The 16,422-nt window shown below is 42.2% G+C and overlaps 1 protein-coding gene across 2 annotated transcripts in view; it reads right to left on the bottom strand.

Annotated features, from left to right (window-relative positions):
• MCF2L (MCF.2 cell line derived transforming sequence like) overlaps positions 1-16,422 on the bottom strand; it is a 244,967-nt gene that overhangs the window by 74,299 nt on the left and 154,246 nt on the right. The window lies entirely within an intron of this gene.

Below are 16,422 nucleotides of genomic sequence, written 5' to 3'. Positions count from 1 at the left end.
TCTGATTCATGTTGGTGACCTGTCACCTCAAACTCTACAATCCAAAAAATGTATAGCATCATCCTGATCTTTGAACAGAAATTTAATCTTTTGGTGAATCATCCCGAATTTAACTGTACATAACCATCATAATTTCGTACTGAATATGGCAAATTTATGGAGAATGTGAGAAGTCTGAAAATAGAAATATTTCTTTAAAAGTTTTGTGTTAATTCTTGCAGCTTGCAAGATGTTTAAGTCCCTCCACCCTGCCCCTCACTGCAAAGAAAAAAACCTGAGTGAAGAGCAATTAATAGGGTATTATAAAAAGATTATGATCCTGAATTTGAGAAACTCTTTCACGAGGAAGCTAGAAGGATGTCACTACAGAGGGACATGGAAAATCCTTTTGATAGCAACGTCTAGTTTCAGATCTAATTTCACATTAAGTGATTTAAATAACCTTGAACACTAACTTTTGGAGGCCTGAAGGATTCCTAAATTATAATTTCAAGAGACTTTCAATGTCCTCATATCTTTATTTTGGGTGTTTGTTATCTTGAAGCAAGGTACCAGGGCAGCCAACTCCATTTTAATTTTAGGTTCTGGCACATGCTGCACATTAAAGTCAAATTTTGCCTGAAAAATGACTGATAAATAATAATCTATGTTTTAGGTGAAAATACAATAGATTTTTATTTAATATCCGTACCTAGCATCCATTCAGCAATATGTTCATGTAGACAGAAGAGTCAATCTATCATAAGAGGTGCTTACCACTCCTCACTTTGTTCTATAATATGTCTGAGAACAATAATATGGTCTGCACATGACCTCAGTGGTCTAAAACCTACTTGTTCTTCTCGAAGGAGGAGGACTGTTTGTTTCTTGATACGTTCCAGGATGATGCACAAAATTATGGGAACTGGAGTATCCAGGTCTTGCTCAGTTGTACCTACTCTGGTTGGAGGCTGGAAAGCCATCCAAAGAAGAGAATGTGATGTGGAGGGGCAAGTGCAATATAGGATTCATGTCATGCTAAAGTCTAATCTTTATCTGCCACTGGCTTGCTGTTTCTGGTAACAGGCAGGTCATCTCACCTTCCTGCCTGCTTCCCCATCTATAAAATGGGAATAATACTTTGACACTAAGCACCCCTGTATTCACACCTTACACACTATTGTAATAATCTTTGTACAAACTATGCCTTATGAATAGGGCCCTACCAAATTCACGGCTGTGAAAAACGCATCACAAACTGTGAAATCTGGTTTTCTACATGCCAGTGGTGACAAATTGTTTTGTAGGATCACACGTGGCAGCCAACGGCTCTGCGCCACTTAGACTGGGAAAGTCATCGCAGCAGGAAGGGCTGCAGATAGTGCATTTGTGACACTGGCAGACCAGCAAACCGGAATGTGACCCATAACTTAAGAAGCATTGCACCTGTAATCAAGACAATTCACTTATGTGTGGGTATCTAAGAAACGTTAATTAGGCTAACAATCCCCAACTCATTCACTTTGTATTGATAAGAATCAAAGAATAGTTGCTATGTGTATTTGTCTGTGTTTACCTGTATCTTGTTAGAAGTTTACCAATGTAACCCAATTAGCTTTTAGATGCTAATTCTCATTCATGTCTTAATTGCCTTATATTATATATGTGTTTATGTCCAGTTAACCTGAAGATCAAAGATGTGAGATACTGCAGGAAACTAATAATATAATCTACATTGAGCAGAGACTAAAATATAAAAAAAGCAAATACAGTATAGTACTATGTTAAACTCCTAAAAAAATAAAAGGAAAAGCAGCATTTTTCTTCTGTATAGTGAAGTTTCAAAGCTGTATTAAGTCAATGTTCAGTTGTAAACTTTTGAAAGAACCACGATAACATTTCGTTCAGATTTATAAACATTTCAGAGTTATGAACAACCTCCATTCCCAAGGTGTTTGTAACTCTGAGGTTCTACTGTAGTTATTAATGATTGGCTGACACTGTGATTCTTGGGTAAGATCTGAGATTCATATTGATCTGGGCATAAGCGTCTAGTCTTTTGGGATTGGTGAACCTTATATATGGTGAATCAGGTTTTCCGTAAATCGCTCACTATATTAGACTTAGTTGTCTAGGTGGGAGCCAAGGGATGGAATGCCTAAAGGGGACTGTGTTTGGCTTCTGGATAGCCAGTGAGGTACTGCAGAAGCTGTTTGGTTACTGGCTTGGTGAATCTAATTATAGAATAAACTACCAGTTTGGGGGATTGTCTGCCCTAGTTCTTGCAGTCTGCCCTGAGTGTGGCATCCTCAATGTGGCCCATCCAGGCACCCGGTCACAGCACTGCTGGGAAACAAAATGGTAATAAAACCAAAACACAATTTCATCGCTTTTTAAGATGACAGAGCTCTGAGACTTGTCATTAGCTACAGTGGAACTTTTGGATGCATTTGCAAGTGCTAATATACCATTTGAAAAGCTTGATCATCCAAAGCTGTGCAAATTCATTAACGGAATGTACAAAATACTGGTTGCTTACCAAGTGCAAATAAGCTACGACAGGACTATCTTCTAAAGGTTTTTGCTACACATTTTGAGGAGATGAAGTCTCTAACTCGTGAGTCTTTTGCAATTATTTCTGATGAGTCCACTGACAAGCAAGACAACTATAGACTGCATGTTCTATTTGATTTTAATTTTTGACAAGGTCGAGGATGTATAGATAGGAAAACTAACAAGAGTGCTCGCCGACTGCATTTACTTGGATGCTGTTAACTACATTACAGTTTCTCAAGTGATAATTAAAACCATTTCAAAATATAGTGTGGACTTTGACAAAGTATCTGTTTTCATAGGTCACAATGCAACGTACATGACGAAATCTTTCAAATCTGTTCTCCATGTTCCAATGCCAAATGTTGTCCATACTATATGTAATGCACATATAATTTATCTTGTCAGTGAGCTGTGGAGATGCAAGTTTCATAGAATCATAGAACTGGAAGGGACCTTGAGAGGTCATCTAGTCCAGTCTCCTGCACTCGTGGCAGGACTAAGTATTATCTAGACCATCCCTGACAGGTGTTTGTCTAACCTGTTCTTAAAAATCTCCAATGATGGAGGCTCCCTGGGCAATTTATTCCAGTGCTTAACCACCCTGACAGGAAGTTTTTCCTAATGTCCAACCCAGGGGTTGGCAACCTTCGGCAAGCGGACCATCAGGGTAATCCGCTGGCAGGCTGCGAGACATTTTGTTTACATTGACCATCCTCAGGCACGGCCCTCTGCAGCTCCCAGTGGCTGCGGTTCACCGTTCCTGGCCAATGGGAGCTGTAGAAAGCAGTGGCCAGCACATCCCTGCGGCCCGCGCCTACCATCCCCTCTATAAACTTATCAAGCGGAGTTCTGAAGCCAGTTAGGTGTTTTGCCCCCACTGCTCCTCTTGGGAGGCTGCTCCAGAACTTCACTCCTCTGATGGTTAGAAACCTTTGCCTAATTTCAAACCTAAACTTGTTGATGGCCAGTTTATAGCCATTTGTTCTGGGGTCCACATTGGTGCTTAACTTTAATATCTCCTCTCCCTCTTCTATTTATCCCGCTGATGTATTTATAGAGAGTAATCATATCTCCCCTCAGCCTTCTTTTGGTTAGACTAAACAAGCCAAGCTCTTTGAGTCTCCTCTCATAAGGTAGGTTTTCCATTCCTCAGATCATCCTAGTAGCCCTTCTCTGCACCTGTTCCAGTTTGAATTCATCTTTCTTAAACACAGGAGACCAGAATTGCACACAGTACTGCAGATAAGGTATCACCAGTGCCTTGTATAATGGTACTAACACTTCCCGGTCTCTAATGCAAATACTTCACCTGATGCATTCCAGGACCCTGTTAGCCTTTTTCATGTCCGCATCACATTGAGGGCTCATAATCATCCTGTGATCAACTGATACACCCAGGTCTTTCTCCTCCTCTGTCACTTCCAACTGATAAGTCCCCAGCTTATAGCAAAAATTCTTGTTAGTCCCTAAATGCATGACCTTGCACTTTGCACTATTAAATTTCATTCCATTTCTATTACTCCAGTTTACAAGGTCATCCAGATCTTCTTGTATGGTATTCCAGTTCTTCTCTGTATTGGGAATACCTCCCAACTTTGTGTCATCTGCAAATTTTATTAGCACACGCCCACTTTTTGTGCCAAGATCAGGAATAAAAATGTTAAATAAGATTGGTCCCAAGACTGATCCCTGAGGAACTCCACTAGTAACTTCCCTCCAGCCTGACAGTTCATCTTTCAGTATGACCTGTTAGAGTCTCCCCTTTAATCAGCTCCTTATCCACCTTTCAGTTCTCATATTAATCCCCACCTTCTCCAGTTTAACTAATAATTTCTCATGTGAAACTGTATCAAATGCTTTACTGACATCCCAGTAGATAAGATCTACTGCATTTCTTTTGTCTAAAAAATTAGTTATCTTCTCAAAGAAAGATATTAGTAACTTTGTTACTACCTCTTGAAACAATTGTAGAAAAATCTAGAATTACTTTCAATCATTTAGGCTACTTACTTTTTACAGTTTACCAAGCTTGGAACAGATCATTTAACTTTAGGAAACATCCTAACAGACCTTTCTTATCTTAATCAGCTGTTAATCACTCGGTTTATAAACAAAATGTTATGAGTACTTGTGGCACCTTAGAGACTAACAAATTTACTTGGGCATAAGCTTTTGTGGGCTAAAACCCACTTCGTCAGCCCATGAAAGCTTATGCCCAAATAAATTTGTTAGTCTCTAAGGTGCCACAAGGACTCCTCATTCTTTTTGCTAATACAGACTAACACGGTTACCACTCAAACAAGATTCTGACTCCCTGCCTCAGGGGCGCAAGCTGGGAGCAGTCTTCTGTCTCCTCTATTGCACATCAAGGCTGCCTGCCTGAGGCTTGCAGTTTGGGGAGGCAATGCCCCCATCCCCAATGCTCCCCCTACCCCACCCCCCCAAATCCATCAATGGATTTAACCTTGCTTAATGCAATTCCTGGCTTTGATGAGAATTGTAGGCCGGAGATTCCTGCTTACAAAAATATCACGAAAGAAGTGGACCGTACTTTGCCTGTGCTGCAGTTTTGGAACTCAGTGGAAGCAGAATCTCCCATCTCTCAAGGCTAGCTCGGTGCTGTCTGACAATTCCAACAAACTCATGGATGCAGAGAGAGCTATGTCTAAACACAGACACGTGTTTTCAGAGCGGAGACAGGGAATGAAGAAAGTTTCAGGACGCTCCATGCTCACATTCAATTAGTGACATTTGAAACCAGCACACCCCCCCCCCCCCCCCCCGCTGCTTTTGTTAACTTGAGGACTTTACATGTTTATATTTTGCCATATTAAAATACATATTCATGATTTGTTACAATACCATGAAATTTAAGATCTAAATATCTGAAACCATAAAATTAAGGTTTTTAAAAATTGTTATGACTGAAATTTACGAAAATGGGCTGTGAATTTGGTAGGGCCATGCTTATGAGGTATCATTTGAAAACTAAACTTACTAATCAATATTCTTTCATCATATACTTATGTGTCATGATGGGTATTAAGAGTTAGAGAGAGATGCTGGAATGAGAACTAAAATGTGTTCAAACCAGGAGTGTCGGGGGAGATGTTAAGCAGGTGGGTCTTTCCTAAACAAAGACCCATCACACTAACAAGTGGGGAAGAAGACAGCATGGAGTCTACACCCAGCACGAAAGAGAAGATTGGTCTGGGTTTTACTTTTCAGAAGAATCCATTTCAAAGGTTTACTGGTCCATAAAGACGGGATGGGGGTGGAGGGGAAGAACCTCAAGTGTTAAGCAGCTGAATCAACTGACTGTATACTACGTTACTATATTATAGAAGTGTATGGAGTGAGGTCTTTTCTGAAAGCTAATGACGTGCTGGTGATTAATAGAATTGTGAAATGTATTATTAAACACTACATGAGGAATTATGGATACTCACGGATATTAGGCTTTACCGTCTGCCCAGGCAGGAGGGAATGCCACAGCTATCTACCTGTCTATGTAAATTAAGCATGATGGAATCAGAAACAACGCAAGCCCCATTTACACAGAAATCATGCAGGGGATGCAAAGTCCACTGGAAGGGAAGAACAGCATAAGATCATCCTACCTCTTGAAACAAAGTCATTGAACTCTGGGAGATATAAGCAAGGACAGAAGCCACCTTTGACATCCATTACTAGACAGACATGAGAGGCCACAGTTTTTGCAAGCAGAGAAAGATGGGTCCTCAACCCAGGGTAGGGGGGTTGAAGTCCCTGGAACTGAATATAGGTGAGAAACCTGCTTAGATAAAGATCTTCAACTAAGAAGACAAGGGAAGCCAATGCCTTGTACTTTTATGGAAGGTCCTGACTCAGGAAAAGCCAGCCACAGCTGGGAAGAAGAATGACTGATGAGAGAAACAATCTTGAACAAAGGATGTAGCTTGCTAAATTAAGGTTTAGACTTTTAGATGTTTGTTTTCACTGTTATTTGTTTGTAAACCCTTCTAACTTTATTCCTTTTACTTGGCATCACTTAACCTAGGTCCTATTGTTAATACATTTGTTTTATTTTACTATAAACCAACTCAGTGCTGCGTTTAAAGGGAAGGATGGATTCACCCCAGTCAAGTTAATAAGCTGTGATGTATTTTTGCACCTTTAGAATAACAAACAAACAAACCTTATAATATCTCTGAGCTGTCCAGGAGAGAGCTTGACACTTCAGGGCACATAGTTTTGGGGAAATTTGGAACTGCGGTGTGTGTTGGGGTCACCCTGCTGGTTGTAACCAAGGCTGGTGGAATCCAGAGTGGGGCTGCAGCCAGGCTGCTGGGGTCATAGCAGCTGGCCCAGAGCTGTCTAGCACACAGATGCTCAGGATGTGACCCGCATGCTGGTAGGCTGTCTGTGAGCAGCCCAGGTTGGGAGCTACAGCAGCAAAGCATTGTGAGGCACCCAGGGTTGCAGGAATTGAGGTGAAAACCCCTTAATGGTCTAGATTTACACCCCTGAACTTTGACAGTCTGTGACATAGGCGCCAACTCCGTGGGTGCTCCAGGACTGGAGCACCCACGGGGAAAAATTAGTTGGTACTCTGCACCCACCGGCAGCCAAGCTCCCCGCCCTACCGCACCTACTCCTCCTCTGAGCCTGCCATGTCCCTGCTCCTCTACCTACCTCCCAGTGCTTGCCAACGCCAAACAGCTGTAGCAAGCTCCAGGAGGAAGGGGGGAGGAGCAGGAAAGTGGCGTGCTCAGGGGAAGAGGTGGGGCCAGGGAAGGAGTCGGAATAGGGGCAGGGAGGGGGCGGAGTTGGGGCAGGGACTTTGGGGAAAGGGTTGGAATGGGGGTGGGCGGGGGAGGGGCAGGGGTGGAGTTGGGGCAGGGGGAAGTCAAGCACTCACCGGCGCCAGTAGACATCAGCGCCTATGGTCTGTGACAAATAATTATCCACCGTTCTCATAGAATCATAGAATATCAGGGTTGGAAGGGACCTCAGGAGGTCATCTAGTCCAACCCCCTGCTCAAAGCAGGACCAATTTTCAACTAAATCATCCCAGCCAGGGCTTTGTCAAGCCTGACCTTAAAAACCTCTAAGGAAGGAGATTCCACCACCTCCCTAGGTAACCCATTCCAGTGCTTCACCACCTAGTGAAAAAGTTTTTCCTAATATCCAACCTAAACCTCCCCAACTGCAACTTGAGACCATTACTCCTTGTTCTGTCATCAGGTACCACTGAGAACAGTCTAGATCCATCCTCTTTGGAACCCCCTTTCAGGTAGTTGAAAGTAGCTATCAAATCCCCCCTCATTCTTCTCCAGACTAAACAATCCCAGTTCCCTCAGCCTCTCCTCATAAGTCATGTGCTCCAGCCCCCTAATCATTTTTGTTGCCCTCCGCTGGACTCTTTCCAATTTTTCCACATCCTTCTTGTAGTGTGGAGCCCAAAACTGGACACAGTACTTCAGATGAGGCCTCACCAATGTCGAATAGAGGGGAACAATCACGTCCCTCGATCTGCTGGCAATGCCCCTACTTATACAGCCCAGAATGCCGTTAGCCTTCTTGGCAACAAGGGCACACTGTTGACTCATATCCAGCTTCTCATCCACTGTAACCCCTAGGTCCTTTTCTGCAGAACTGCTTCCTAGCCATTCGGTCCCTAGTCTGTAACAGTGCATGGGATTCTTCCGTCCTAAGTGCAGGACTCTGCACTTGTCCTTGTTGAACCTCATCAGGTTTCTTTTGGCCCAATCCTCTAATTTGTCTAGGTCCCTCTGTATCCTGTCCCTACCCTCCAGCGTATCTACCACTCCTCCCAGTTTAGTGTCATCTGCAAACTTGCTGAGAGTGCAGTCCACGCCATCCTCCAGATCATTAATGAAGATATTGAACAAAACCGGCCCCCGGACCGACCCCTGGGGCACTCCACTTGAAACCGACTGCCAACTAGACATGGAGCCGTTGATCACTGCCTGTTGAGCCTGACGATCTAGCCAGCTTTCTATCCACCTTATAGTCCATTCATCCAGCCCATACTTCTTTAACTTGCTGGCAAGAATACTGTGGGAGACCGTATCATTCCTTGACTTTAGCAAAGCTTTTAACACATTCACTGCTTTCCCCTCATCCACAGAGCCAGTTATCTCATCATAGAAGGCAATTAGGTTAGTCAGGCATGACTTGCCCTTGGTGAATCCATGCTGACTGTTCCTGATCACTTTCCTCTCCTCTAAGTGCTTCAGAATTGATTTCTTGAGGACCTCCTCCATGATTTTTCCAGGGACTGAGGTGAGGCTGACTGGCCTGTAGTTCCCCGGATCCTCCTTCTTCCCTTTTTTAAAGGTGGGCACTACATTAGCCTTTTTCCAGTAATCTGGGACCTCCCCCGATCGCCATGAGTTTTCAAAGATAACAGCCAATGGCTCTGCAATCACATCCGCCAACTCCTTTAGCACCCTCGGATGCAGCGCATCCGGCCCCATGGACTTGTGCTCGTCCAGTTTTTCTAAATAGTCCCGGACCACTTCTTTCTCCACAGAGGGCTGGTCACCTCCTCCCCATACTGTGCTGCCCAGTGCAGCAGTCTGGGAGCCGACCTTGTTCGTGAAGACAGAGGCAAAAAAAGCATTGAGTACATTAGCTTTTTCCACATCCTCTGTTACTAGGTTGCCTCCCTCATTCAGTAAGGGGCCCACACTTTCCTCGACTTTCTTCTTGTTGCTAACATACCTGAAGAAACCCTTCTTGTTACTCTTAACATCTCTTGCTAGCTGCCACTCCAAGTGTGATTTGGTCTTCCTGATTTCACTCCTGCATGCCTGAGCAATATTTTTATACTCCTCCCTGGTCATTTGTCCAATCTTCCACTTCTTGTAAGCTTCTTTTTTGCATTTAAGGTCAGCAAGGATTTCACTGTTAAGCCAAGCTGGTCGCCTGCCATATTTACTGTTCTTTCTACACATTGGGATGGTTTTTTCCTGTAAGTTTTAACTAGTTAGTGCCTATAAAGTGTTTTGAACAAGCAGACCACTATCCAAATGTGAGTTGATGATGATAATCACTTATTGGGTCTTAGATCATTTCAATTCTCTCTCATTGTCAGCTCAGAACTTTCTGCAGCACTTCTAGATCATCAACAAAGGAAGGGGGAAGAAGAAAAAATTAGCTCACACAGAATGTCTACAATGAGCTGGGTGTGTGATTCCCAGCTTGAAAAGACATATCCCCACTAGATCTGTAGAGTGTAGCCACAGCAGCAAAATGGTGTGAGGGTCCAGCTGCCCCTCCTACATGCATAGCATCTCAGATGGGGCCATACTCAGGGCAGCTAAAGCTGCTGTTGCCTCTGCTATACTCTTTCTAGCACGTGAGCTCAGAAAGAGCTAAAGCTATTATGTCTCCTCAAGCTAGGAAGTATAGGCCCAGCTCGAAGTGTAGATCTACCTACAACCACAGCTAGGAGCGTTACAGACGCTCCCTGGGTTATGCAAACCTGACTTATGCAAATCCGCACTTACGGAAAAAGTTCCATAAGGGGTTTTTTTGCCTTTTTTTTTGCATGTAATGTTCGGGAATACATTCCCAACTTACGCAAAGAGTTATGCAAGGCGTTCCAAAACGGAACGCTTGCGTAAGTCGGGGAGCATCCGTATTCAAGCCTAAAGCTGCCAATTGATGTGCATGCAGTGTTCCATCTAAAAATGATCTACAATGAACTTGTGGTAAAAGCATACTTATGATTGTCAACAGTTCTGGGGATCTGCTCCCCTTAAGTACTGGAGGAACTCCCATTAGAATAAATATACAGGAGAAAAAGGGGAGAAGAGATTCCAGTTTGTTAAAGAAATTTAAAACCATATCTTTCAGGGCATTGTATGTCCAATAGCGGCCTCTAGTGGTTTGTGCTAAAAACTGAATACTGAGTAAAAAAAATTCTGTGACTACTCCTGGCAATAAATACTAAACTTCATCCATAACAACTAATGAACTAGCAGCCAACAGGGAAAGCATAATATCTACATATCTCAGAGCCAGTCATATTAAAAATCAAAGTTATAAAAGGAGTCTATTGGAGAAAATCCGTCTGAGTGAATAGTATGACAGCACAGTGTGCATGCTATAATTTCCCTTTTTCATGCTACACTAGAACCATGTACATGTAAGTATCTGTATTTTTTAGAAATGTGCATTAAAAACATGTGTCTTGGGGGCCTTATCTTTGTTTTGTTTTTGGTAGCTACACCCTTCCTTACTAGTCATGGATGAAGCAGCACAGAAAAAATCTGAACCAGCCCTAACCTTGGCCTTCCTGTTTATCGAAAGGAAAGTGAACCTGTTTTAATGTTCTCATTGGTTCAGATAAGAAGTTACATATACAGTTTAAAATACTATTTCCTTCCTCCTTCTCCCTGCCCCTGCTGCGTCTCCCGTTCCTAGATTCTATCTAGATTGCAACATTGATGAAAACAGTCATCTGCTCCCTTTGCTGTTGTGCTTGTTGTTGGTCTCCTGCATTGTGAGCTCATGCCCCATGGGTACTTTTCAGAATCACACAAAGTATTCCAGGATCTCATTGAATTAGGGATATCCTATGATGTGTATGGGTATAATTCATGAGTTCAAAGCATAGGTGTGAGCAGCATACAGGAACAGAGGAATTTTCATCAATATTGCATTGTATGTAGCATAAATAAGGATCAGGCTGTAATTTGCCTCAGTGGGAAGTGGGAATAGGGAGGTCATACAGCTATGATTACATGGGAAGAAAGGAAGAACAACGTGACAAAACTGTTCTTGGGAAGGTGATCATGGGACAGACATAGATAGGCCAGCTAAGTCTGGGGTTGTGTTGTGGCAGGACTGTTTAGAGGTCAGATATGGCAGAGGCAAAGAAAAATGAAAGCAAAACTTTGTAGGGACTGATTCAGATCTTTCGGACTCTTTTGAGATTTGTCCATCAGTATTCCATCCCTGGACATACTCAAGGTTAGTTCATTAGTCTCCGCCTTTTTTGCCTGCTGAACCCCATCTAATTATTGTACCAGCCACAATAGCAGAAACAGCTTATTGTATTTGCCACCCCAGCAATAACATACAGCTAGGACAGGCTATTATCAATGTTTTGCCGATCAGAAGGCAAGGACAACTAAGGAGGAGGATGGCTATTCTTAATTCCTGTGGAGAGATCAAATTCTTTATTAAGCTGGGCAATAGGCACCTCTGGACTGCTCCACAACACAAATCGGTATCGATTGATTTTGACAATATCACTGTGTGATGCACTTCCACCCAACCACCTGGCTTAATTAGCCAAAGGAGTAGCATTGGTCTAGATCGAGAAAAAGTTTCTGATTGATTAAATAATATCCAACTGAATAAAGCAATGTACTCATATTGATGGCAACAACATTTAAGAGATACATTTTCAAAATAGCTGGGCAGCATTTTAGGCATATGGTTTCCATGGATTGTACTAAGTATCACATGGTTAATATTCTTGCAGGCTGCTTTGAAACTTTATTCCTAAATACCCGTAACTACTTAACATTGCATTTAATTTAGGTTTGACGGGTAATTTTACATTCAATGCCAGGTACTTACATAGTTTAAAGAGAAAGATTTGTGTCTTAGGGCTGAGTTTGAACAAAAACCTTAATCATTGTCATCCCCTCCCGCTGCCCTCAGACCTGAACCTTATTCCACACCACATACTGCCTACTGATAAATCCCTTATATCATTCATCAGCAACACACAACAACAGTGCACAGCCCCTGCCTACACCTCTGACCTGACCACCTCTTTTGCTTGTTCCCCTCGCTCCCTCTGCTCCACCAATAGCATCAGCATCAGTATCCTGCACATCTTTCTTTCACTGGTCTCTCTGACATCTTCCATTTTGCTCTTTATTCTTGGAACACCCTTTATCAACTTGTTTGCCAAACCACTTTCAAATCCCTCCTAAATATTCACATTGTTATTATCAATTAATTATAATACAGTAGCACTAGATGCTTTCCCATCATATACGTAGGGATGGTTTCCATTTTCAAAAGCTTATACTGGTGCCATGAAGTGGAGGATATAAAGCTAACAATACAAATAAAAACTAACATGACCAGGCATTCCCCCGACCACTCTGCATGTATTGTGCATATTGATTCTCTTTCCACACTGTCTGGTTCTGTCCTTTGAGACCACAAGCTTGCAAACATGTACACGAGTGAATAGTCTCATTGTTTTCAATAGGACTTCTTACATGCACAAATGTAAGCAAGTGTTTGCACAAACAAATAATAATAGCTATTAAAAGAGAGTTCCTGCTTAACAGACCTTACATCTTTTAAAAAATTACATGCTTAAACTGTGGCTGTTTTTTGGTGGACTGAATCCTTTAAAAGAAAGGAATTTAAAATGTTTCCATATTGTACATGCAAAATAGATACATTCTTCAGATCATAAATTAACTTCTGTCTTTGTCAGAACTATTCCAAGAACTGCAGTTTTTCTTTTTGAAGAGTAGACACAGACTTGTCTTAAGTACAGATGGTTGAAGCAGGACATATCCTTGAGGGGCTATTTTCTGGATAACTAAAATATATAGGTCACCATAGCCAAAAGTGCTTCATGTTGGTTAAGCTTATGTAAACTGGAGCTGCAGAGAGCTGAAGCAACATTACGTTTAGAGCTGTTGAAATGTTTACCACATTTTTGTTAGTCATGATCAGTCTGAAATTTAATCAATTAAAAAAAAATTACAAGTTGTTTCAAGTCCTACCAATGTCCTTTAGTCCTTTTTGTGCTTTTACAATTACATTATCTTTTTTTAAAAAAAATCATCTCTTGTTCTTTGTTTAGTCCATCGGTTCGACGTGACATTTTCATGCTCTCTGTTTTTGTGGATTCTAGAGTGACTCTAAAGTCCAAAGCGTGACGCACATGCTTGTGAGCAGATCAGGCAGACAAAGTCATTGGTGAGCATCTTGGTAGCTCTATAGCTGTAGTATGACCACTTTCCCTTGCAGCTAACAATTGATTATTTCGGTCCTCTTCAAAGGCTTGGAAAGCTCTGAGTGTTGTGTGTTGCCAGGCTGATCTATTTAACGCAGCCATCTCAAGATCATCCGGTTTTATTGCACCAGAGCATATGCTGTTCTTCATACTGTCCTTGTAGCGCTTTCTGGGGCGGCCTTGATTCCAGTGTCCTTGTGCCAATTCTCCATCGAACATTTTTCTGGGGAGTCGATATTCAGGCATCTTAATGTGTCGTCCAACCCAACATAGTTGGGCTTTTATCAGCATGGCCTCGATGCTTGTGGCATTTGACTTTTGGAGAACCTCCAGGTTGGTAATTTTGTCCTGCGAGCGGAGCCCCATAATGGCACGCAGAGACCGCATATGGAAGGCCTCTGGCTGTTTGTATGGTGTCCAGGTCGCACAGCCGTAGAGGAGAGATGTGAGCACAAAAGCATTGTAAAGTTTTATTTTTGTTGAGAGGGTTATGTTGTGGGATTTCAGGACTTTGCTATGTAGCTTTCCTAATGACTGAGAAGCTTTCTGTATCCTGTTGAGATCTTTGTCAAGAGATCCATCATTGGAGATGTTGCTGCTGAGGTAGATAAAACTGCCAACTTGCTTTACCTGGATTCCACTAATGGCTACGCTTGGTGATATGGCCAGAGTGGTGAAGATGATTGGTGCAACACCACAGTTTGTGAGGCCAAACAATTTTGATGCTTCAGTGGAGCGATCTACGATCCTGTGTGTGTGCTAGGAGGGCACAATCATCCGCAAAGAGTACTTCTCTTATTAATAGTTTTGTTATGTTTGTTTTTGCTTTAAGCCTTGTAAGATTGAAGACTGAGCCGTCGTATCTGTATCTGTAGCATGGTTGAGAACTTGAGTGAAGAAGAGGTTAAACAGTACAGGGGCAAGGATACTGCCGTGTTTGACTCCATTTGAAATGGGAAAGGAGTCAATGATATCTCCATTAAAAAGTACCAGACCTTGCATCCCCTCATGAAATAAACAAATGATCTTTATCAGTTTTGGTGGGCAACTAAGTTTGCTGAGGATCATCCATAATCCTTCTCTACTGACTATATCAAATGCTTTTGTGAGATCAATGAAAAACACTGAACAGATTCATGTTTGGTTTGATATATTTTTCTTGTATTTGCCTGATACTGAAAATCATGTCTGCACTGAGTCTCAGTAGATTAGCTTCAGAGACAGATGAAATCAGTCAGTTCAGGAGGACATGAGCAAAGATTTTTCCAGCGACAGATGGGAGAGATATCCCAATAGACAGGAGAGATATGTCCCTTGTAGATATGTAAAAAGCGCACATAAAATAAGGGATTACTGACTAATACACGGAAACAGTGATTGTGCACAAACTACTGTCAAAATGCAAAGAGCAAGCCAACTGAAAATATATCTATAGGTTTCTTTTCTCATCTTTCAATTATAATGATCTTAGGTGTTAGTTATAACAATAATAGGTACACAATTTTCAGATGTAAGGGTGATCCTTTAAGTTGACACACCATGTCCTGGTTCCAGAGCTAGCTGCACTTCTCTCCTAAGATGTCAGGCCTGGTACCTTTATCTATCCTGGGGTGGAATTTAGCAATTCTCCCACTGTTAGACTGGGCCTAGGGCTACTGTACCCTGCATATCAACCATTCCTAAGCTGCAGATTCAGCTTGAGTTCCAGCACCAACAGTTCTTTTCTTCAGGAGTACGTGACCAGCAGTATACAGTGATCAGACAGCCTTCTTATCCCCAAAGTTTATTTTATCAGTTGTAATAAGCATTAGAGAGAAAGGATTTTTAAAATCCACATCTATCGTACCTAAACTTTTACCATCACCTAATGGTAACTTAGGCAGACCTAACTTCTTCAATCAGCCCAGAGGGTCCTGTCTCAGTCTGGTTCCCACAAACAGCTGCTGCCCCTTTCAAACACTGCTACAGTTTTGTTCTTCAGTGTTCCCAGGCTTTGACCCTTCTGGTCAAAACAGGAGTCTGAGCCGAGTCCTCAGCGCCAATGGTTCTGGCATTGTCCCTTAACAACTCTCAGTATTTGCAAGGGGTGGCTATCTAGAGTCATTCTTTTCCCTTCTGCTTGTTTACCCAGACAAACTCTTATGTCAGATCAATACAGTGTTTGGGTCCCACCCCGAGACCTCTTCCACTCAGTTCCCCAAGAACTCAGTTCAACTCGTCTCACCACTTAGGTTCCTTTATTTGGCATACAGCAAAGCTACATTGAGTTGATCAGACTCAAGTGTAGAGAGTGGGTATAGGATGTACCAAAAGTTACAAAACAAACTTTCTTTATATACATTTCTTAGTTACATTGCACTTACTATACATTGCATTACTCATTTTGGGATTGGCTTGGTACTTCTGTAGGAACCAATCCCTGTACAGCATTCTCTGCCCACACACTGCCCACGCACGACTTACTCTTTAACTCATCTTTATGTTCCCAACTTATCTTATCCACTGTTATCTTGTCCATTGCAAATGGTTCCCTGCGTGTTTCCGCTTATCTTAGCTAGTACAGACATTCTGTCTCCAGCCTGCAGAGCTATTTTCTTTCTTAATTCTGTCTCCCAAGAAATGAGGCCTCACCCATGTCCAATTACTCATGCCAAGCCAGGCCTCCATGCCACTGCTTTTGTTTTTCTTCTCTATATTAGCATGTGTTTATTTGCATTATATTTCTGTCTTTTTGTGTTCTTTTAAGTTCATTACACAGCAACACATTTCCAAGACCACAGTAGTTGTAATTATTTGAACCACCATTAATACTAGGCTTAAAGTAGGAACTGGGGGTGCAAGCTCACCCTCTATGGTACAGTCTACCAGGGTATAAGTCT

This window comes from Terrapene carolina, unplaced genomic scaffold, assembly GCF_002925995.2.
Source record: "Terrapene carolina triunguis isolate 2854851 unplaced genomic scaffold, T_m_triunguis-2.0 Scaffold21, whole genome shotgun sequence".
Lineage (NCBI taxonomy): Eukaryota > Metazoa > Chordata > Testudines > Emydidae > Terrapene > Terrapene triunguis.
This window is presented reverse-complemented; position numbering and strand designations above follow the sequence as displayed.